Consider the following 22,916-nt stretch of genomic DNA (forward strand, 5'->3'; position numbering starts at 1 on the left):
TCATTTCCCATTGGAATTCTGCCGATTTGGTTAAGCCCTATGAAGTTTACCATTGGACTTGCTGGGGAGAAAGTGCTCTCCATCACCCCCAGTGCTGTGGGCTGGAGCTGTGGGTATGAAATCAGAACAAGGGAGTGGAGAGGCATTGTAAAGGGTATGGAAAAATGCCTGTTGTAGACATACAGGGATAGCAAGCACTTCTGCTTTTTAAATGCCCTTTACAAAGACTGGTTACCTTCTCAGCACTCCTCAAAGGGGCTGAGTAGTGCAGTCACTGTTTTGGAGTTTGAGAGACCAATGGAAAAGGTCCTGTTTCCAAGAGGAAACCTAGGTGTAGAGCTCAAATCCCTGGGTGCCCACTCCTCTGCTCCAAGAGTGACACTTCCCTCTTTTTCCTTTCGGAGCTCCTGCTGAATTATGAGCAAGAAGGAGGCTTGTATAGCACATGGAAATGCATTTCCCTCCCTGGAATGTTCATTACTCTACAGCTGTGACAGGGCTGAAGAGGAGGAAAAGGAAGGATTAAGATCCTGCTAATGCTGTCCCAGTGTGATGTGGCTTCCACACTTGTGTGGAAAAGCGTTAGCACTTCTGCTCTCCTTTGCATATGTCAGTTCTGAAGGCACTAACACCGCAGAGGATTGATGATGCTGATTGACATAACCCTAGCAGAAACTGCTGGCACAAACACCTACCTTCACTGCTGTGTTTGCTGGTGGACACAAAGTTTGGAAAGGGCCACAGTAAAAACCACAAACTGAAAATCTGTATCTGATCCACTAGTTGGAGTTGGAGAAACAGGATCCCCAGTAGGGGACTCTCCCTCACTCCAAATGTAGAGGGAATATGGGTTTATCTGGTTTAATCTGGAGCAAGGTCAGCTCCAGGGCAAGTTGGAGACAGGGATACCCTGTTCAGGAGCGTGATGAGTAGTGCCACAGCAATGCTTCATGAGGAGCTGGGGGAGCAATGAGTGATGAGGAATGCTGAGAGTCAGTTCAGTGGCTGAATCCTCCTTGATCTAGGGTCTTCCTTTGTTGCATTTCCATTGTTTCCCTAGGCAAGGTACAACTAATGCAGAGACTCTCAAGAGATCTGCTGTCCTTCCTGTACATGTGAGTATCTGCCTTTAATGTTAATGGGAATTGCATGTGCTCGAAAAGTGAAGAGTCCCTTGTGATGCCTTGAATCTAACTGATGTGTGTAGTGTGTGATGTCTTTGTTGCTCAGAGAGTTGTCCTGATAACATTCTTCTTTAGGAAGATGACCACACATTATAAACAACAGGCTGTGTGAATTTGTTTTGTTTCATTTAAACTCTGCGTGCCCCTTTCCTGTTTTCCAAACAAAAATTAGTGTTCCTGTAGTTCCCCTTCCCTGGAAAAGTGTCTTTGGAAATGCATGTTTGTTAGAGAAGAGTGAAGTATCTATGTCCTGAACTGCCGGCCCTCAGGGTCAGTGTTGTCTACTTGTGCATTGACTTTAAAGGGTAAGATTAATACTTACCTGAGCACTGCAAATCAGTGTGAGCTGGGAAAGTTCAGGATCATGATTATACTTCTTCCACTGATGGAAGGAACAACTTGTTTGTAACCCACTGTATTAGTGGGAAGAGGGAAAGGTCTCCTCTGACGTGTTGTTCAGCACAGTGGTTCCCTGCATGTAGCCTATGCATTATGGGCTTCGTGAGAGCATGAATGGTAAGTAATTGCTGTTAACATCGGTGTAAATTGGGAAACCAACCTTTGGAAGTTGTACCTTGCTTATGCACCGGACTACTGCAGACTTATGATGTCTTATAAAACTCAGCCTTGACTCTTGTTTCTTGCTTGGATTAGTGATGAATCTCTGCATGGCTGACAGCACTGGAAAACTCTTGATCACGCAACCAGGTTAAACAGCAACGTTGACAATAAAGAACAAAATTGCCCTCTTTTGACAGTGGCGCTTCTGACTCAGCATGAAGCTGATCTTTGCTGATGCTTCACTCGGTGTTGTTAGGTGTGCGCTGGTTAGTTGAAGCATCAGATGAGTGTGACCAGTAGATACGTAGAATCACAGAATGGTTTGGGGTGGAAGGGATCTTAATGATCTCATTCCAACCCCCTGCCACAGGCAAGTACCACACGCTTTGCAAGGAAGAAACTTCTTGGCTGCAGTGCAGCTGTTTGAGGATGGTGCAGGGAGTGGGAGGGCTTCTGACCCTTATCCCTGGGGATATAAGAAGCAGAAATGGCATTCAGGATGGTAGGGTGGGAGCTTGCTTGGCAGGGGGGTTCCTGGCGCCTGCACATTCAATGCTGATTAGTTTCGGGATGGGATGCTAAGCAAATCTAACATGGGGGATGGCAAATCCTATACCCTTTGCCAAAGCAGGCAAGGCAAATGAAGCTGTCATGCTTTGCATTTTCTCCTTTCTCCTCCAAGAGGTAGATGTGCCTTTAGGGGAGCTGTCTTTCCTCTCTGCAGTGGTTTCAGCTGCTGTTGTTAGACTTACAGCTGATGCCCCTTGGCCAATCATGCATTGCTGATCACTATTCAAGGTAGGAGACAAAGGAGAGAGCTTAGCAGTCAAGAGGATACTGATGAGAGGGGAAATTGCTTATTTGAAAGGCTTTTTAAGCGCTCTTCTCTTTCTTGACAACAACAGAGTTTATCACTCTCCTTTTATCCCTCTGTATAGAGTCAGACACTGTCCATTATGAAGAGCTCTTGAGAAACCCCACTCTCCTCTTTGTTAATCTCTCTTCTAGCTTGTGTGTGCCAACGAGAGGGGACTGGGGCATCTGCATGCTCTGGTGCCGTGTTTGCAGAGGGGTGAGTAGTGGCCAGCGCAGACCTTGTCCCTGGAAATGATGTCAATGGTCGAGTGGTAAATGTTAATAAAGGGGAGATGAGGGTGGAGGGAGGAGGAAAAAATGCCAAAGAAAGTACATCATTGTGCTTTGAAGTATGTTGACTATGATATTGGCTTGTTCTTGTATAAACCAGCCTGGACTCTTCAGTTTTACAGCTGCACAGTTAGCTGGAAAAGCACAGAATTCCTTGGAAAGCAGCTCAGTTCTTCTCTGCCTCCACTTCTGTCTGCCCCGTGGTGAAGTCTGATGCACAGCTGTGCTAACCTCTGGTCTTTTATAGACACCCTTGAGTTACCTATAAAGTTTCTGGCTATGATAAAATCAGATCCCAAAGTCAGTGCTTGGATTTGGTTACTTTGGCGTTCACTGCCAGCAGTGCCAATAACTGTTCTGAAAAGCCATGACCCTCTGGAGCCACAGTAAGTCATTTTGAAGGCTGAAATGTTTCCTTACACTCTTCGAAGTCAGCCTAAAATGTTTTGTTTCTGGGCAGCTCAGCCATTAAATGCGGCTTTCTGTGGTACATTATGCCCAAGGGACAGTTTGTTGGGAGACGACTGTCCTTGTTTGTGAATGGTGGGGCCCTGGGCTAGATTGTCTCCCATGAAGTACCACAGATCAGCTGGCAGCTGTGTGATTACCAAACATCTGGCAGTGGGCAAGAGCAGGGCTTGGGTTTGCCTACATTTCTTGTATTGCAGCACTGAGATTGGTGGGAGAAATGCACTTGAGCATATGGACGGTGCCCGAGGTAGGCTTGTATTCTCCAAGCATCATCATCTTTTAGTGATTTCCAACAGAAACCACGTTTTTTCGCTGGAAAATATTCTCTGTACTTCTACATGGTCCCTACAGGGTTATGGGTGCTTGTCCCTGGTAGAAGTAAAGGTCTTTCCCTGTTTTGAAAGGAGAATGCCAATATGTTATAATTGAAATTGTGGTATGCATGTATTAAGTACAAAAAGTCTTAGGTCAGTAAATGTAGGTTCACACTCAAACTGCTCCTTGCTGCGCACAGAAAGGATGCAGTATGGCATCTTTATCAGCTTAGTTTAATTGGCTCCAGTCAAGTTTCTGTATTGTTCTGTGTAATCTGAATTAAACATTGGCTTGACTACATATGTGGCTTTATCTTCCTTGAAGACACAGGGCGCTCAGTCAGACGGTAGCATCAGCTTTGAAGTTAAGTTATTCATAGCTCAAGGATTGATTCTGACATTAACACTGTTTTCCCTACACTCCTTGGAAATGCATCTTGCCACCCCATTCTTTCAGTTCCTGCTTTAGTATTAATTTTGAATATCTGCAGTTTCCTAGTAAAGAAAGAAAAACGCTCCCCTTCCACTTTACAAAGAGAAGCTTGAAAAAGGAGGGATTAACAGGGAATGCTGCTTTCTGCATGCTCCTGCTTTAAGCTACCAGCTCTCCTATGCTTCAATGTAGAATTGTTTTCCCTTTTCTCTCTGTGAACAGGTTCTGTCACCGAATGAGAGACTCAAGCACTGCATGTACTGAAGGCTTAACCCTACCAAAACAAATATTTTGCCTGGACCTTGCAAAGCCATTCTTACTGATGACACACATGCCAAAGAGCTTGGAGTCACTCACTTAAGTAGCCTTTGCCTGTAGCTGGCAGGTACAATTGAGTTAAGTGAAGTTTCCTTCTCTTTTCTTTCTGCCTTTTATTTTTAAGGGACAAGTGGGGGAGGAAGCATGACTTTATTCTGAACTTTCTTCTTGTTTCTTCAGGGAACTTTTTGTGTGAGAAAGACTTGATGTCAGTGCACAAAAAAATGACTTAAGATTTGCATTCTTTTGCCGCTGGAATAAATGAACAAAGTTTGCAACTGAAAAGGCATTTTTACACCTTTTGTTGTTTAGGAACATAGAAATCCCATTATGTTTCATGCATAGCCCTAAGGAATGTGCAAACAAGTATTAGATCAATGGCATGTCTCTGCAGCTTCTTTTATCATGAGTATTTAAAACTGAATATTCAAACATTCATTCATATTTCAAACATCTGTCTCAAATAGTGCATTTGTGCTGGAGTATGTTTTATTGCCAATAGATAGGTTAAATGTAAAGCCTTTAAATGTTTTATAACTTGCAGATGCTTAGCTATGGTCTGTAACGGTGTTTGCAGGGCTTTTTTTTTTATGCAATAGTGGAAAATCAGCAATAGGCTTTAAAATCAGCCAGGCCAAAAAAAACACAAGTGCCCACCTGAATGAAGTTTTGTGACAAAGTTGGTGTGTAATTCAGAAAACCCAGCTCAGCTTCAATCCCTAAGAGTGGAGCCTGCATCCTTGATGGAAGCTGTTAAACTATCTTTCTTCCCCGTGTAATCCACACAAGGACTGTGCTTCCACTTACAGTAATCGCTCCCCACAATTTACCTTATCAGTGCTAAGCTTGGTGGCTGTCCGAGGTGGATAACCAAGGTCTGATACCATACGGCCTCATCCTTCCCATTACGTCCTTTCCTGTTGTTTGGGAGGAGGATTTCTGGGCAGGCTCGGTGGCCCAGCAGTGCACTGATGTGCAGCTTGTGCTCTTGCGTGTGTATCCCCATCGCTGCTGTTCGTGCCCCCAACAGCGGTGCCTGCGGAGCTTGTATGAAGCTGTCCTTCCCACTTCAGTATATCACCTTCTTTTGTCTCTGTGCTTAGAAAGTCCTTTAGAAAGGACATGGAAACCAGATGTGTTTCACGCAGTCTTGTGCTGAGCATAGTCATAAATGTCATGTTAGGGGAAGGTGGGATAAAGCAGTTGCTTCCCTGTCTGATTGAATCAAATTCAAACGTTTCTTTGTGCAAAGACTGTCTTTGAGTTCTGAGCTCTACTACCTGCTGCACCTAAGACGGATCAAATCCCAGTCCTGAGAGCCCCTGGTGCAAACTCACTGCACTGCTGTCAGATGAAGCTCCTTTGGTGGTGTTTCCCCAGTGCTTGAGCGGATGGGGTCACTGTGTGAGCAGTGCCTCTGTGCTGAGGGCTGACTTAGAGGCAAGCAACCCCATGTTGAAGAGGTTCTCAACATTATAATTAAAAATACATGACTTTTTGTGGTGAAAATATTTTTCAATGACAAGAAAGCTTTTATTTATTATTAAAGCATTCCTGGTTTTGGTGAGAGTTTTGCTGTCTCTCTGGTGTATATAGACTCTAGCAGGGAAATACAGGAAGGCTCCAGCCCTTTAAAGACTTTTTCATATGTTCATGCTGTGAATTCTGACTTTCAGGCATGAAAAAAGCCCTCAACTTTTGTCGAGCTATGACTTTAAAAGCAAGCTGGTATTCAAACAGACCTAATAAAAAGCAAAGATAACGCATCCCTTAAAAAAAAGGAACCTCTCCTTTCAGCTGAGCGCAGTGTATCTGGAATTGTTACACTGAATAATTTATAGTTCATTTTGCAAAGTTAACAAATGAGCAATGTCTTAACAAGGCCTCTCTTCTGGCAGCGATTGCCTGGGAATCAGAGCTCTTTCTTTGTCAGGACACTAATAACTCTTTTTGCACCTCCTTATGTTGTCCGCATCTTGTTTGCAGCTAAACTTTAGAAGCTGACTCCCATTTTTGTGGTTGCAAGTACTTCAGCATCTGGCCTTCTTTACTGAGCTATGCTGGCAAAACCCCTCTTGCTTGGGGCTTGCCTACATGTGTATTTTCACTTTTAAACCAAGAGACAGTGTGGAGTGGTCCAGCAAACTTAACGTGTTCCTAATCTGTTTAAGATAGGCAAGAGCAAGGCTCGCTTTAAACAAAACCAGTCTTTGTTTAGGCTTTTGCTTTTGTTGGCTGAACTGATTTCAGATTGCATATTGTGTTAAGCCAGTAAAACCGTGTGTAAACAAGCCATGCATGTGGTCCTCATTGCTCTGTCCCCTTTGCCTGGCTGGTTGTTCCATCTAGCAGTGGGTGCACTGTAGGTGGGTTTGTAGGAGTGCTCCTCTGTGGAGCTAATGGCCACCAGAGCTGGATGGGAGTGAACCCTGGTAAGATCTGGGTATTGAATGAAGCACAGATTAATTAAAGAACATTATAAAGTCCATTGTTATTGGTATGGAAGTGAAGAAATGCCCCATCCCTGGCAGTGTTCAAGGTCGGGTTGGATGGGGCTTGGGGCAACCTGCTCTAGTGGATGGTGTCCCTGCCATTGGCAAAGGACTGGAACTGGATGAGCTTTAAGGTCCCTTCCAACACAAACCATTCTGTGTTCTATGTCATGCCAGTATTACACAGACCTCTATGCAAGGCACTGTGGTAGCTTTTCATTGATAAGGCTTTTTTTTTCTCTAAAGGTCCACTCTTTGATACATCTGCATCAAAGTACTGCAACTTCATAGTAATCAGGACTTCAGTGTCCCAACAGATTTTATATGTGTTTCCTGTAATTGAAATAGAACAAACAGAAACACATGCAAGCGCCTTCATGTGTGAACTGGTTGAGGAAGACTGAAGCCTTTTAGGGATACAATCCATTTTGTTGATGGAAGAATCTCTGGTTCTGTTTCAGTCCCTGCACAGAGTGGTCTCATTGCACTCCCTGCTCCTTCGAGCACGACATGCTCCTGGTTTCTTCCAGTCCCTTGCTGTGACAGTCCTGTCCCATGTTTCCTCCTTATATCAGTACCAAGCCCTGCACTTGTAGCTTCTGTCCCTGTCCTCGATGACCTTCAGGGACTTCACCACATGATGGTGGCTCTTCCAGCCACTTCCTCCCTGCTTCTGTGTCATGAATGACATGCCCGAGTCCTCCTCAGGTCATGCTCTCATGTCCTAGCCCCAGCATTAGCCCCTCATCTGCAGTTACCAACCTCCACCTTCTTCCACTCAGTGTTTCTCCCTGGTTTGTTCCGTGCCAGATGTGGGTCTTGCTGCCTATGGTTTCTGCAGCCTGTCCATGTGCTGATACCAGAAACAGCAGGATCTTGGGAGTGGCAACATCCTGAGCCTTGGCTCTTCCTCCTGCTGCTTTGGGGAGCAGGGGAAGAGCAAATCCAGCTCAGCCCCTGTTGAGCCAAGCTGGAGACTGCTCTGTGCATATGGTGTTTTAAGAGAGCTATGCCGAGTCTGCCCCAAAGATTTACAACCTGGCCAAATGTGATTTTGTTTTTCTTCTTTTTCTTTTAAATTAGCAAAAGGCACAGCAAAAGATCCCACTGCTGAAGTGTAAGGGACTATTCTGTTGGGAAACTATCTGTGCCTTGAGGTGGCCAGCAAGTGTTTGCTTATAATGTTTACGGAATGATGTATGTTCCTTGAGCTATTTGCATTAATATTTCTTGAAGAAACTGTCAAAAGGGAACGTAAAACTTCATTCCAAGAAAGGTACCTGGTGTGAAACTTTCAATCCAGACTTTCACAAAGCTGTAAGTAACTGAAAACAGGGCTTGTAACCCATGTCATTGCTAGCTTTGTCTTAGTAACAGCTCATGCAAACAGAGGCTGCTGCAATGATGTTGGAAAGATGCTCAACCTTCTGCTTCAGGTTTTAAGGGATTAGGAAAACACCCATGGTGGGAGGCAGATTATCTCACATCTGTCTGCTTCAAGGCTTCTTGTGTCTTTCTCTGAAACATCTGGTACAGGCTGTTGTCAGAAGAACAACATAGACTAATTTATATGTGCATGTGGCTTTTATAGCTCCTTAGCATGGGTTGGAACTTTGAATTTTTGGTGAATTGGCAAATTTCAGGTGAATCAAAAGCAGTGGCTTGGAGCAGCCCAGAACACTTGAAATATGTTCCTAACTTTAAAACGATCTGTCCAAGTATCTGATTTTATTTGTGCCTTTGACAGTTATTTGGCATCTGAAACAAGTCATATTTTTTTTAAGATGACCTAAACCAAGAGGAATTTGTCATAGTGAGGAGCTGAAACCATTTCACTTTGGAGGAAATAAGTGTTCTGACTGGGAAAAAAGGGTTTCATTTCGCTCTTGAACGTATTTGAAACGTGAAAGTTATAATAGAATTGAACGTTAAGAAATGTAATATATTGGTTTGTGAGTAAGGTCCTGCGATTCTTTGTTGCTGGAAAAGCTAATAGTTGGATGAAAGCACTTGGGTTAGCATTTAGGTGTTTCTGGAAACCTCTTGGCTTTAATTTTGGATGTCCCAAGGCCTTTAGTAATGCCCATTAGAGATGCACCTCCTGGATGATGATAAACCTTTTGCTATGCTCAAGTGGAATCCACCGTCTCCTAAATGAAGGGTCTAACCAGAGAAGGCACAAGGGGCAGCTTCAAGAGGCAGAGGTGGCTCAGGCTCTGCAGGGCAGGGTCTAGTTGGGTGCTTCAGTGCTAGAAACCTGGAATTAAAAATATCGTTAATAGACAGGACTTGTTGGAGCCAGATTTGGAGTCTGCTGCTCCTGAGCCCCTGTGGAACCAAAGGGCAGCTCTGCAGAGGTGGAGGAAAACAAGCTCAAGTGGAAGGCAGAGTTTTCACCTGGAGAGCTTTGTTGCAGGTAATAGTGGAAGCGCAATAAAGGTACTACTAGGTGGCTTTGAAAACCAAGGCCTTGATGCAGACCACATCTGGCCCAGAGGCTTTGGACATTGCTGCTCTTTCCTTCAAGCAGGGGAAAACAGAACCCCAAAGCCTCAAACATTTGAGTATCTTTAAATATCTTTACCAATAGGCTATGATTAAATGTACTGACCACATATAACAAATAGTAAAGTGACTTTCCCCACTCTTCCTTTGTGCAGAGAAATGATAAAGACAAATATGAAAGTAAAATCCAAGGTCCATGAATTTAATAGCAAGAGGTACTTTTGTAGAAATAAAGATCTGCTCATAGGGCCTTTCTTTCTTCAGGCTTTAGTCTCCTATCTAAAAGGCTGACCTCTATTTGGAATCAAAATTGTAATGTAAAAGGATGAGCTGAATTTGAAAGCAATTGAGGGAAGGGATGGAACATCTAAAGGCTGCGCTGTCATTAGTTTTATTTGAGTTAAAATAATTGTACATGTTTAGTTTAAAATGGGGGGGATAAAGTACTTTGAAATATAATTACATTTAACAGTCTTGTAGCTTTGTACTTTGTGCTAGAAATTGTGTTCCCAGCTGTTTTTCATCTCCTGTAATTTAAATAAGTAAACCTTTTGTTCTTAAACTCACTTAGTTCCTTCTAATTCTGTTGATGGACATCCATTTCTACCGCTTTATTTTATGTTAATATTGAACAATGGCATGCAGTTACCCCCCTGCCGACCGCCGCTCCACCTCCTTTGTTTTCTGGAAGGCTTCTTTTTTGCCTTGGTCTTTAGCTGGATAGAAGAATCCAAACTTCCTGTCCCTGCATCTAGCCAGGAGTAGGGTTTCTGCATAAACGGACACAAAATCCCTTGGGAAGGGCGCTAGCCCCCAAGCCGGGAAGGTTGTGCTGGGCTGTCAGCCTCTTTTGTTCCTTGCTCAGATGGAAGTATGAAGTGGACGGTGCTTTGTGGGCCTGAGTAAAGCTGTGCCAAGGGAATGCAAATGCACTAGGTGTGCCCAGGTAATTTAAAATGCTCACGCTGGCAGCTTTTCTGCATGAGTAAAGCTGTTTAATGAATGCGTTTTCCCCCACTTTCTTTCCTTGACAGGTTGATTCGGATTGAAATGGTCTGTAATAAGCTTGTCATGGGGCCTGGGGACAAATAAACCCTCTCCTGGAGGTGGAAAATAGAGTCCGTGCATTCTGTGCTTCTCTCTGACCAGGATGGCTAGTGGCAGGTATGGCGGAGTGACTGACAGCTTTGGCTGGACTGCAGCATCCACTCGCAACCCCGGCTTGGCTTCACCCTGGTGCCTCAAAAGTCAGATGCAGAGCTTCAAGCAGGAGAACTGGCATCTGTTGTGGTTTTAATGTTTCCCCTGCTTTAACACAAGGAGTTGGAGTGGTGTGAATGCAGGGGGTGCTGTGGGTAGGCTCGGGCTCCTGCCTCCCCCCTCTTCCACCCCTCCAGAGAAAGCTTATTCTTCATGTGCTCAGCCTTGCAGTTTGACAGAAGTGCAACACGGAGGAGACCTGAGTCCAGGATCAACAAAGGCAGCACTGGGCATTTCAGCCACTGCCTTTGAAATAGGCCTTGACAATAATGGGGTTGGGAAGCCCCACTGTTCAGCCTTCTTTATAGTGTTAATAACTGTCCAGAAAGAAGAGAAGCAAGAAATTGCTCAGATTTCATCTCTCAGATTTCATCTTGCATCTAGGGTGCCGCAACAAATCAAACTGAAATGGGCCCCTTCGTGGCTTCTGCACTACCATGCCGAGCTGCCCCTGGCCCCTCTCCCCCTGCTTTGCTGAAGGTTATAATGCTGAGGGAGTGCTTGGAGCAGGCTGGTTGGGGGGCAAACACATGTGCTTTTTGTATTGCACAAGTGTCCTGTTGAGGGTGGACTCTGAAACGGGTTATAGTGTTTTGAGTTGGAGGTTGGGGCAGATAGTGGATGGTCGCTGATACAGAAGAGATGTCTGCTCTGCTTGGTCACCCAACTGTGTCCAGGACCCAACTTGCTTCCCTTGAATGGGCAGGGGCAATTTTTGCTAATAGGAAAATTAGGAAATAGATCAATAGAAAATTAGAAAATAGATCAATAGGAAAATTAGAGGTGGGCTTGAGGAAGGCAGAATTCATGGCTGGCCATGTCTCCTACCCCAGGCTTTATCCCTTATAATATTAGTGGAGTTCAGAGTGCATGGCTCATCCTCGGGATGCACTGGGAAGAGCATTGAAAGTTCAGGAGGGCAAAATGCAGGAATCAAGTTATGCTTTAATAACTGAGCAGAGTTATATATATCTTATATATATATATATAACTTTAGGAGAAAAAAAGCTCAACAACCCAACAGTGAAATGCGTAAAGGAGCTCATCAATTTAAAGCAGGACAGTGATAATCAAAAGAAGTTGCATCTTTTCATGTTTGTTCATCTCAGGTCTACATAGGAGAAGCATTACTGGCACCTGCATTAGCTTCAAGGCTGCTTGCACTGATAATCTCCACTCCCTCAGTACATGGAAGCAGCTGGAGTGCATTCTCATGCTGCAATACACGGTGCGTGGTCTTCAGCAATTTCCTTCTTATTTTTCCTAATTAGCAAATCAAGTTTTTTGTCTTTAATCCTTATGCAACCAGGGATATTTCATGCTCAGAAGGCTGGGAAGTATGTGCTAGCAGATTGTCTTGCCAGTTGGAATTCCCTAGGGCACTGGGGGAAATGCTGAGGAACAGGGGCTTCTGGATCCAGGTCTGCCACTAGTTTTGCTGGTTGTCTGAGTACTTGGAGCTGCAGCCTTACAGCATCATTTCCCAAGTGCAGCGCGGAGGAGAGCAGAACACGTGCGAGTGTGTTCACATCTGGCATTAACATATAAATTGGAGGCATATAAAGTTTCTTCCCATACAACTAAATTAAAAACCTGTGGCAGAAGGTAAACTGACAAGTGCAAAACTGCTTGGGTGGGAAATTCTAAACGGTTACAAATGTCTCCTGAAAGCTGCTTCTGGAATAACGTTAGTGAGCACGGCTGTCTCCATGCACGCCGCCCAACAGTGTCCTATCGCCATGGCTGATACTTAGAGGTAATGCCCTGTTCTGGTCAGCAAGAACACTATAGAGCATGGGGCAGAGTTGAGGCTACAGGGCTGAGTACAATGTACATGTACAATAAGCTCATCTCAGCTCTTGCTGGAGATGAGGACCGGAGAGCCAGAGTTCAGCCCTGCTCTGCCGGGTAAAGTGGTGCATGCTGATAGCTATTGACTTGCAGACACATTATCTCTGTGTTGGTAACGTGTTTCTAATTTGAATTTGTAGCTCATGGGATGTCTCAGCGGGGGTAATGCACTAGGCTCTCCTCTCTGGAGACCTTGTTCTGACTTAATTTGATGTACTTATATTTCTACTGGAACAGGACTTGGCCTATATTACACAGCTCTTTCTGTGTGAGCCAGGTCCACAGTAATGCTGATGGTTATCTGAGCTGCTGTCCTTAAATCATTTGGGACTATGAGCTCTTATGGTTTTGGCCATACAGACCGTGAAGGAACATGGAAAAAGAAGTAGAGAGGAGGCTGACTTCCAAGGCACTACCTGCTAACAGCATTGCTTCAAAGCAATAGGAGCTGGAGTGCACACACTTCTGCAACATTAGGTTTCCCGTGAGGTGTAAACACCCCTCTTGCTCCAGATCCCATGGGGGACACGAACACTGATTGCTCATACAGTAAATGAGAAGTATGTGCAGGATGTTGTGAGCTACAGGTAAGCTCAAAGTAGAACCGTGTGCTGGGCTGCATCAAAATGAGTGCATCCAGCAGGTCGAGGGAGAGGATTCTCCCCCTCTGCTTTCCTAAGACATCCCTTGCATCCTGTGTCCAGCACTTGGGCACCACAGAAGGGATGTGGAACTGTTAGATGATTCCGGGAGAGGGCAATAAGGATGCTGCAAGGGCTGGAGCAGCTCTGCCCTGGAGCCAGGCTGAGAGAGCTGGGCTGGGTCAGCCTGGAGAAGAGAAGGCTCCTGAAGGGGAGACCTGAGAGCAGCTCCAGTGCCTAAAGGGGCTTCAGGAAACCTGGAGAGGGGCTTGGGACAAGGGATGTAGGGACAGGCCAAGGGGAATGGCTTTAACCTGCCAGAGGGGAGACTGAGATGAGCTCTTAGGCAGAAGCTCTTCCCTGGGAGGGTGCTGAGGCGCTGACACAGGGTGCCCAGAGAAGCTGTGGCTGCCCCATCCCTGGCAGTGTTCAAGGGCAGGTTGGACACAGGGGCTTGGAGCAAGCTGCTCTAGTGGAAGGTGTCCTTGCCCGTGGCAGGGGTTGGAGCTGGAGGAGCTTTGAGGTCCCTTCCAACACAAACCAGGCTGGGATTCTATAACTGCTGTAGCAGTATGAGGCCATCATGGGCTCTCCAGCACTGATACTTCTCTGCTTGAGCAGGGGGAAGTTTGACCAGTCTGTGTCCAGGTTTAGGTTCCTGTTTAGACTGAAATTTGGTTGCAACTTATCTGGTCTTCAAAGAGAAATGCAACTTCTGTCATGATGACCACACTATTCCCTTCTTGCTGCTGGCCCCTATTGGCCCTTGTCCATGCTGCGTTACTGCTCAAGTGTTACATCTCTATTAATATCTTTGCTGATTGCATTAGCCACCCTGCCGTTTATAGTACGTATGTTGCAAATATAGTCCTACATGAAGGCACTTAGAAAGATGTGTTATGGCTGCAGAGACCCAAGTGATCAATAGCTTTTAGATTACTGTGTCACTAAACAGCAGGCTGAGACACAGAGAGGCACAGTTACTTTAGGGATGAGAGAGTTTTAGAGAATAAATCAATAGTGGATACAGGCTGATTGGTTTCCAGTTCAAATAATTCCAAGAAACATGGAGCCTAGGGGAAAGCATGCCATTCATACTTAGAAATAAACAACACATGCTTGCTTTCATTTATGTATTTGGGTCAGTACTCTTGGAAATGGAGAGGGAGCCATTGGGCAGGGTATTAGGCTGGAAATCGGGAACTTGGGTGCTGCTTTGAGTGCCCCCAGAGAGCCCTTCTCCATGGCTTCTCCAGGTCCCCTTTGGAGCCTTTGCTCTGGCTCTGCACACACAAAACCCTCAGTGCACAGGGTGCGATTCCCAGTTGGAGCCCTTCTGGGGCTAACAGAAATGTAAGCAGTAACAAACAGGAAGGTGATTTTGCTTTCCAAGTGCCTTCCTTCTGAATGCTCAAGTGGCCATGGGCTAAATGATGATTAGTAGCTGTCAGCGTGCTGGATGGCTTATAGACAGGTACGACATGAAGCCTCCAGGGGAGCAAATGCAGCCACTTCTCCAGGAGGTTGCTGTGACCTCTTGCATGCGCAGGGGTATTTATTGATGTTAACAGCTTGGTGATGATGCGCTGTTATCTGCTGCCTCTGGGACACTGAATGAAGGCATTTTGCTAGGGTGCTGGGTTTATACTGCCTGGTGTACTAAACCCCTGCTTTTATCTTGGGATGGGCTGCCAAGCTGGGAAGTCTTGGGAAGCTGTCACTGGAGAGGTACAAGTTGTACAGGAAGTTTCCCAGAACTGAGTAGCATAGCTCAGCAGCCGAGGGCTGACTCCTGTTCATGCAGTGGTGGCTGAGAAGGGCCTGCAACATCCTGCCTTAAGGGGACCGGCTGGAAGCACTTATTTGAAGGGAGGAGTGAGTGATACCTGATTTTGTCTTCTCAGATGGTTTTGTTCCCCTTGTCCACACAGAAGGAAGCTGGCTGCTCCCATCTGACTTGTGTTTCCTCTTAGAAAAGGTGGTTTCATGATGGTGAGGGATATTACTTGGGTCTAATGTTTGGGAGACCTGGAGTTAAGTCCTTTTCTTGGCCTGGATCCGTGTGTGGTATCCAACTACGTCACCTGGCCTGGCTATGCTCTGCGTGCAAACCAGAGAAAATAGTGTTTCCCTGCCTCAGAAGTGTGAAGGATAACTATTTTGAGGCACTGAGATAAGGGAAGCTGCATAAGCATCTCAGACAAATAGATCTGCTCCCATTGAGTTCAGTGGCAGAACTTTTAATGTGAGCAAGATCCGGGCCCCATCTGATAAAGAATTTCATCTGGATTGCATATGGGGGCAGGCATTAAAGGACCCATCTAAGGATCTCCCCTCTGGAGTACATCTATAAAAGACCCTCTGTAGTTGTGTTCAAAGCTCACAGTAATGCTAGTCTCCTCAGGACAATTCACTTAGATCATTCAGAAACTCTTTCTTGTCTAAGCCCTGACGCTCTCCCCCAGTGGAAGAATGTGGTTGAAACTCCCATGCAGGGAAGACTGGAGATTTGTTTTCTGTTTGAACCCCAAACATTAACAAATTGGACACACGTGCTTTGAGACTAGAGCCTGCTCTTATTTAAGCCAAAGCAAAACTCTCCTTGATCCCAGCAGGATCAAGCTCTGGAATATTGCTTGTACCTTTTTAGACTATCTGCCTCTAAATGAGCCAGACAGTGACAAACTCATTCTGGATTTATCCTCCTTGACCAGTTTCAGACTCTCCCTCTTGGGACAGGAGAGTTCATAGTCTAATTGCTGAATGAAAGACCGAGGGCAGGTATCATTGTGCCTTCTCTTTCCCTGTTTAGCATGTGCAAGTCAATGCTGTGACTTAGCATTTTGTAGTATTTAAGCATCTTTAATGCTCTTGTGAGACTTGTTCCAGCCAGCGTAGCGCTTCTGCTCACGCATGAGATTTTCTCCCTCTTCATGCTAAAGCACTGACAGGTGAGTATTATATGTGTAGAAAGCTATTCAGCAGAAACATATGCCTTGAATATGTTAAGATTCCTTGTAAGTCACTTGATCAATGTGCAGTATTTGTGCCCTCTCTGTAACTTTGCCCTGAATTCATATTCATCAACAGAGGTTGCTCGGTACTTAATGGGACGCTCGGGCACTGAGTGAAGGGAAGGGACAATACGCAAACAGGGTGAAGAATGAGGACAAATGTAGATGAACTTCCTCAAACAGGCACAAAATGCTCATTCCTGAATAAAAAATGTGCAAAGGTCAAGTGCCCCCAGAGGTTTCTATTGTGACAGGCACTTAACCCCTTCACTCCTGGTTATCTGCTTCAGCTGCTGGGCCACTCAGTGCACAAGTGCCATTAGCATCAGCGGAATGCGGCGCAGGATACGCCTGGGTGAGACCAACCTCCCTTCCAGGCCCTGTGTTTGCAGGAAATAATCCTTGTGGACACTGACCCTGTCAGTAGCTGTGTCTAGAGATAATTATTTCCTAACCTGTAACCTTTTCATGGTCAATTGCTCCAGTATATTAGACAGAAATGTGATTTCCTTCTATCTTCAGACACACACAAGTTCTTGTCCTTCCCTGCTTTCAGGGCTTAACTTAGCAAGTGCACAGACAACCCAGAGCTCTCCAACTCATTTTGATTTTGCTTAAAAGAAAAAGAGATTTGCTGCTCTTCCTTGCCATTGGGCAGAAGGGATGTGGGGTATATGCCTATTCCTATCTGTTTTGGCAGACAGGCGTTTCCCTTTAAGAACCTAATCCTCATCAGGCAACTGTCAGTGTTCAGCCATCTTCTGCTCCACCAGAATTCTTGCTTGTTGACTGATTTTTGGTTTACCTTTTCCCTAGCTTGTGACGCTTCAGTGTGTGCCCCTTGACACATCACCAAGGCGTCTGAAGAGGCAAGATCAGCAGAGTATATCAGCACAGCCGCTCGGAAGGCATCAGGTTTGATATCGGCACGGATGTCAAACTGAGCAGCCAGGGGTGAAGACACTTCTCTTGCATGAGCCCAGCCTGCTCTTGCCTGAAGTACACCCCATAGAGGCAGCTTTGGTGGTTGGGACTGGCCTGAAGAGCGTGAGGGAGGACAGTGTTCCTTCTGCACTGCAAACACTCCTCCTCGCTTCTCTGTGTTGCAGCCTCTTCAGCAAAGACTTGGGCACAGAACCCAGAATCCTTGTGTTTGAGACTATCCCTTTTGGGAATGACATAAGCAAAGTTCCTCATCCTCACCCCTAGGAAGCAGCCGGTGTGGACTGTGCTGAGCAAAACACCACCACATAACCAGCGAGCATTGCTGAGCATGATTCACAGCCAATGCTTTTACAACCTGCTTCTTGTTTTGGAACAGCATCTAATTGGTTTTAAAGCACTGCAAAACTAGGTCAATTTGCCACTGGGCTTTGTAAGAGTCTTTAGCTAAATCTCTAGACTTTAGCTAGATGTTAATTTGAGCCAGACTTAGGAAAAATATATATTAATATACCCACAGTCTCACGTGAGAAACTTGTAGGCAACGATTTGGGATTCAGAGCCATCCTCCTATTCCTAAGACTAAATTCAAAGCCACTGTTTAAAAGCAAGCTTGCACATGCGGATGTCCTGATCTTTAATTAGGCAAAACTCCCACTGACATCAATAGGAGGTTGACTTGAATAAGAACTGCAGGATCAGGTCCATAATTTGATACCTGGGATTTGATTAAGCAGCTAAATTACTAGAACACTTTCCCCAGGAGTATAATTGCCTAATTAATTTTGAAAATAGCTAAGTTCAGCACTGACTATGGTGTACCTCTTGCCACATGAAATGGATGCTGTTTAAGCCAAGTTGATGGAGCTATTTGCAAGGGCCCGTAGAGTTTATTTTGCAGTTAAGCAGTTCTGCTTATTTAAAGTTCAAAAATAGCCACTGTTGTGTTAAAACGTGGTGTTTCAGAAGATGTGCTCTTGTGATAGACTTCTCTTGTAGTCTGGTTTGGCTGTTAGCATTTCAAATGTGGTTTAAAGAGCGGTGCTCTATTGCGTCCTAATTCTGGAGTTCTGGCTGCTGTGATTTATTTGGCAGGTGGGAAAACACTGGAGCCTGGGGAAGAGCTTCCTCTCTAACAGAAGAAGCTTTGAACAGTTTGTTGTCTTATCAATAGTCTTATTTCTTTCTGTTTCTGGTGTCCTGACATGCCTCTGGTAGGTTATATACATTAAAATTAGTGTATATTGTTTGCTTTTCCCTGAAACATCAGTCTAACACTGTGGGCTGTAGTTACAGTTGCTGCAGTGGGGCTTGCATTCACAACCAAAAGACTCTTTGCTTTGTTTTGGGGTGTTTTGGTGGCGTTTTTTTGTTGTTAACAGAGATCTTGTTATGTAAATGGAATAGAGAGATCATACACGGGCTTCCTAAGCAGAAAGAAATTGCTGAAGGAATAGAAATGCCGAGAAGGAGAAGCTGTTCTCCCTAAATATACATGTATGCTTTATGTGTGTGCGTCTGTGCATATCGACATAAATAATTAGACTTGTAGTTGGCATAAAGCAAAGTGCCTACTCATGCTGTTGACAGTTACCTAATAACACAGGTTCTCCCATTCTCTCTGGCTGAATTCTTAAGGCATTAACATGGGAATTTTCCCTTTCCGGGGGGTGTAACAGAGCTCTAGGACTAGCTGGTTTTGTGATGTGCTTCTTGAGTGGCTGGAGTGGCCCTTATTCAAGAACTCCACCCAAGCATCTCCTGTGGAGAATGAAACCATCAGCTGTCCTCAGGGAAGTGCTCCACACTGCAGCAATGCATCATGATGAGTCTTGTGTCTTTGAGCCTTGCAGGGCGGTGGGATCTTGGATTTTAACATGCTTAAAGCATGGATAGGAGATGGATAGGAGCATAAATTCCAGCATGTTACCATATGAAGTGGAATGCAGTCAAATTACTCTTCAGAGAGGTAGGCTTGGAGCCTTTAGCAACCATTCTGCTCTTTTTTAAGGCTGTAAGAAGACTTGAGAGGTAAAGAAGATGTTTCACAAGCAAGCAAGGTGAACCTGCAGCTGCAGTCTGAAATAGGCTGAGGTCTGCAGTCTTGCTGCCTTTCAGATTGATAGCTCTTTGTTCTATTCTGACAGTGTCAGAGCCTTGCCACAATGTCAGAGCCTTACTCACAAAAGGGTACAAGTCCTGTACCCTTGAAAATGAGCAATTGGGTCCACCCAAAATAATCAGATGGTTTTAAAACCAGGAAGGTTATCTTTCATGTTGAAACTGGGTCCTTTTGAAGGCAGCTCTGTCTTCATTTGCCAACTTTAATTTGGTGTTCAGCTCATGTTTTGATGATTTTCTACGAGGATTATAGAAACTTTCAGCTTTTGTTTCAAAAAGCAAATAGGTAACTGCCTGTCCTGCACCCTCTTGATTTCTGCAGCTGAGCTTCTCTGAAACATCGTGATTTGGTGCCATTAGTGCTGACTATTGGTTAGAAGTGATTTGGTTTGGCATCCTCTGGGTTTTAAGTAAGCTTTGGAGATCTCTTGGGTTGTTCCCATCCCCAACTAGTCTTGAATCTCAGTGAGACCGAGGGGATGCCTCAGTTATGAAAACGTGAAAGGTAAGAAGAGAGTGCAAAGTCTGGTTATGATCCTTTAGGCTGTAATTTGTCTCCCGATACTTTGGGAAGCATCGCACCCCTTCCCTTTGTGGCACTCTGCCCTCCTCTAGTGGTGGTTGGGCCACAGAGAGCCTCTCACAGCTCCTGGCAGTGAGTCTCTGGCTCGGGGCGATGTGACTCTGGCTCTGGGACCTGGAGATAAGGAGTGGGATCTCTGAGTTCCCACTGATTCAGCTGAGTTCCTCACCTCCTGCCTTGTTTTCTCCTTTGGACAATGCCAGAAGCTCCTTGGCAGTGTGTGAAGCTCCGAGGAGCCAGAGAAGATGTGATGGTGGAAGTCTGACAGCTCCTATTAGCGATACTTTTAGTCTGGGTCTCTAAAATAGGAAATCAGCAAAGAACAAATATCAAGAGTCTGGGTTTTAAATTCTTAAGTGCAAACATAGGGAAAAGAGCCAAGTTTTGATTTCTCCTCAGATTTACACTCCTTTTTCTGTATCTGTAGATGCTTGAATAATCAAGAGTAACACCACAAAGGGGAGATCTCTGTGCATCTCGTTCTCCTTATTGTCCTGGCTCACTTGACCCTGTTGGGGATGTGCCCTTCCATTGTATGCTGCTGTTGGGCCTGGGAGGGCAAACAAAGGGAAATGAGCTCTGTGTAAGTCCATGGCTTGATCAGGGACCAGCTGAATTAGCTGGACCAGCCCTTGACTCAGTGTGGCTGTGTAAGGATGCAGCTCTCATGTGCCAGGGTCCTTTGCTTGCCTTCAGTATGTGTGTTGTATGGAGGGTGCAGCCAGTGGTGGGGATGCTTTCCTGAGTGACTGAGGGATGGGAACACTTGCTGGTCTTGAGGGGAGAGGAAAACTGAACTCAAACTTACGAGAGCTACTGAATCGCATCCCACTACAACAAGAGGGCAAGAGCTGGTTTCTCCTGTGGTCCTTCTCACTGAGCAGGAAGCAGAAAGGTGCAGTGCAGTGGTCCTCACGACAGGCTCTGCTGTGCTGTGCTATTATCCCTGTTTTACATTCAAGGAAGTAAAGATGGGTTTAATTAAGACTGTGCAGAGCAGGAATGGCAGCTCTGGATCTGGGGAGCACTGCCTCCCAGTGCACTGGCCTCTTCCTTTCAACACGAATAAGGAAAGACCAGCTCCAAGAGGGTGGCACACAGCATCTTTCTCTCTTAAATTCCTAATGCCGTTCCAATAGCTGCCTTGGAGTGGTTTGCTTGTCAAAGACCTCCTTTCTAGCTGGCAGTCCTTTCTCCTGCCTCTTTGTAAAACCTCAGTGCGTTCCCTAGCCAGTGAAGGCACCATTGTTTTAACAGAACAAATGTCTCTTGAGGCTTCAGGAAATATATATTTTATTATTTTATTATGTAACTGTGTATACTGTTATTTATTTTAGGTGAAATACTTGATTTATTATGTTTTCTAAGGTATGAGGAGCTGCTGGATTTTGCTACTGTGCTTTCGTCTGCTTCAGCATCAGGCAGGCTGAAACTGTCTGGGTTATGTGGTTCCTAAACTTTCCATTAGCCTCTTTGGATGTGTGGGAATTTTGGCTTTGCAGCATCAGTCTCTTTGATGAAAGCAAAAGGGAAGATGAATGCTCCTAAAGAAGCTTCCTCCGTTTTGAATCTGTATCAATTTCAGTGAGTTCAGATCTCTCTCTCTCCTTTTCTTGGGAGAATGGAGGGAATGTTTCAACTGAAGACTTCTAGAGCTGGGAAGTTTCCTGAGCCCCAGGCAAAACCTCGATCTGTGTACGTTCCAATCTGCTTGTCTGGAATACGTGAGGAACTTCATTTTTACCTTAAAGCAGTTTAACCCCCTGGAGAGAAATACAAATCTCATCCTTCTCCCTGTGAAATAAACAGGAGCAAATATGTATTGTAGCTTCATTCTAGTACTCTTTATACTATCTTTTACTCTGCTATTAAACAGTTTTCAGTTTGGTTAATCCCTGGGATGCAGAGAAAGTTGTGTTTAATTCTCTTGTGATCCCCCCTCCAAATCAGGCACTAGGATTGTCCCAAAAGGAATTAATTTATTGGAAGGGGGGTTCTTTTCTAAACAATTTACTTTGCCTTCATTGAAAACCTGTAGTGATGTATCTGCGTCTCTGTTATCTGTGCTGAATGACTGACTTCCAGCCTAGTCGGGCTGTGTTTAACTTCAGTTTCTGTTAGGCCTTTGCTAGACTGGGGAGCTCTTATCACAGTTTGGTTCCCACGTAGGTGTGCACGAAGCGAGGCTTTGATAAGCTAATTCAGCCAGCGGTCTGTCACTAAAATGCATCTCCACATCCTTTATTCATCTGTGTGACTCTGCTCTCAGCTGCCCCAGACAGCCCTCTGCCAGTTCCCTCTCCCTCTCTGTGCCCTGTGGTTTGCCTTTAAATACCTTCAGGGGTGAGCCTATCTGCATGTTTGTACATCATTGAGGGCTTGGGAGGGCCTCCGGGTACTGCCTTAATAAACCTGCTCAATAATAACGCGCAGAAGGATGCTGCTTTAACAGCATCTTGGTGTACAAGTGAAGTAATTGAGAGCAGATCCCGTTGGTCTCTCCCCTTGCATTGCCAGCTGGGGGCACAGGAGTTGCTTTTGCACTGTGGCAAAATCGCCGCCGTATTTCCTTTATAAACAGACGGATGGTTAGAATCCGTGGCCCTTCCTTGTTGTTTTATCCCCCTGAAAAACGCTGCTGCTGCCTTCTTGCAAGCTGCGAGAGATCCCCAGAGCTTGCCAGGCAGCAAAGCTCAGGGAGCTCTCAAAGGATGCTGCTGCTTTTCCCTCTCACCTCTTACAGTCTCTACCTTTCCTCTGTTCTCTTTTCTTTCTTCGCCAGCAAGGCGCTGCGTGCAGTCTTCTGTGAACCTTTGTGGGCCAGGTTTCTCCCGGGTGCCTTTTTTCCTCCTCAGTAGCTGCAGAAGAGGCAGTGGATCTGAAGGGGGGAGATGTGCTTTATGACTTATGACACTTTAGAAAGTGCATTTTGCTGCAGGATTGACAGAGCTGGAGGCTGAAGGCTCCCAAGGCCAGGGATGCAGGGGCAGGTAGAGGATGAATTTGCTCTCGGGGGCTACCTCTATGCCTTGGAGCCACCCATGGGCTGAGTGGGGACACCTCCAGCCCTTGCTTCCCTG

General features: G+C 45.4%; 1 long non-coding RNA gene across 1 annotated transcript; it reads left to right on the forward strand.

The window, feature by feature from the left end:
- Positions 1 to 1,686: 1,686 nt before the first annotated feature.
- Positions 1,687 to 18,199, forward strand: LOC134168080 (uncharacterized). Its single transcript, XR_009966395.1, has 2 exons — positions 1,687 to 2,817; positions 17,007 to 18,199. It is a non-coding gene; the product is annotated as an uncharacterized LOC134168080 (long non-coding RNA).
- The last annotated feature ends 4,717 nt before the right edge of the window (positions 18,200 to 22,916 follow it).

Source organism: Pezoporus occidentalis, unplaced genomic scaffold (assembly GCF_034315485.1).
Source record: "Pezoporus occidentalis ecotype Australia unplaced genomic scaffold, CSIRO_AGI_Poc_V1 ctg30, whole genome shotgun sequence".
NCBI classification, from domain to species: domain Eukaryota; kingdom Metazoa; phylum Chordata; class Aves; order Psittaciformes; family Psittacidae; genus Pezoporus; species Pezoporus occidentalis.